This window comes from Amblyomma maculatum, unplaced genomic scaffold (genome assembly GCF_055883805.1).
Source record: "Amblyomma maculatum isolate TAMU_Amacu unplaced genomic scaffold, ASM5588380v1 scaffold_30, whole genome shotgun sequence".
NCBI lineage: Eukaryota > Metazoa > Arthropoda > Arachnida > Ixodida > Ixodidae > Amblyomma > Amblyomma maculatum.
In genome coordinates, this window is record NW_028146755.1 from 160,939 (window position 1) to 162,535 (window position 1,597).

The following is a 1,597-nucleotide window of genomic DNA, read 5'->3' on the forward strand; positions in this document are numbered from 1 at the left end:
AACAATAAAATTTCAATTTTGTTAGAGGTCGAAATATTTTTCCTGTCAACGTTAAAAACTGAATAAAATTTGCTGCTAGTGTGAAAGAAAATTAATCTGAAGGGATAGCGCAACAAGCTCTGTTGCTCTCTTCCCTCCCTCCCTAAACGAGGTTCGGTTTAGAACGTAAGATCTGGGGTACACTTGCACAAAATTATACGCAAATATGCGAGTGGTAAATTAATCTGGGGTATATTTGCTGTGTCCAAAAAACGAAGTAGTTACGGCTGTCCGCGGGAGCTGATATGGACAGACTTTTACCCCAAATTATACGGATCCGGCTCGGTTTTGTAGAAGGGCCAAATGCTCACTGCAAACATTCTCCGCGGTGTGCCGACAGTTGCGTGCAGGTCTCCACAGGATGGCTGGCATGTCAAGTGGGCTTCAGTGGGACCAGCCTTAGGATCTCGGTGAGCGCCTGCGTAGAGCACGTATCGCTAAGTCGGAGCCTCATGAGAATGAGCTTTCTGAGACAGGCACGATAGTCTGAGCACCCTTTAGGTGCATATTTGTTCGGGCTTTCGAGGAAGCGTGTGAACTGTGTAAACAATCGGTTAGCGTCTTGTGCGATGCAGGAGAGCAGCACAGCCAGAAAGTAGGGCGCGTGCGATTAACTTGCATGCTGCGGCTCGTCTGTGCCATGCGAGCCCTCAGGGTGTTTGATCCCGATGGTACGCGCTGTGCGCTTAGCGTTCACAGTCTTAGCCCACTCTGCCACTGCCAGTTTGCACAGGCTTAAAGATCGCCTGTGGCTCGACCACGCGCTGAGGCAGTGATTGGGAGTGGGGGAACGTTGACTGATCCAAGACACTTTGAGCACGGAGTGGACAGCCATTCCTGTGCGGGACTATGTATCTTGTATGGACTTCTGTTTTGTGCTTTATAGTGCTGTGTTTATTGCTTTGTGTGGTGTCGTATACGCCAAGCAGTGTTGTTTAGAGTTTTGGCGCATGTATTAGTTACCGTTAGCGAATGTGCATACGGAGTATTCTGGTTCAGGACGCGCACGCCTCTGGGCGGAGTGCTGCACTATTGTTTTGCATGGTGCGTTTGTTTCTGTTTTGTTTGGTGTACGCCACACAACAATGTCCCCCCTCCCCCCCCACTTCTTAGAAGAGTTTTATGTGGAGCGTACAAGTGTCGATGGGGACGAGTTGGGATTGCGGGCTTCGCCCAGAATCGAAGTGTTGATCGCCGGTACACTGTCGCGGGGGAGATTTCGAGGGGGCGACAAAGGTCAAGGCGCAGCTTAACGCTGCTGATTTATGACGGTCGCGCAGGCGGCCGCTTTTCGGAAGTGATGCCAGAACACATGGCAGCGGGCGACACTGCCGGCTCTGTCTGTCCCGTGCCGCGAAGGAAGCAAAACAGTGCAGTTAGAGAGCACAGCATAAGCGCAGTGGTTAGGGGTTCGGTGCTAAATGCTATGACCTCCGGTTCGAGGGAAAAGGGCGCGGAGGCCATAAATCCCGAAATGCGGCGTAACGCGGGCCTGGGGAGAACGCGCTGCAGAGGGCGCCACTGTTCACACATCTTCCCGAGAAGACGCCTAAACGTC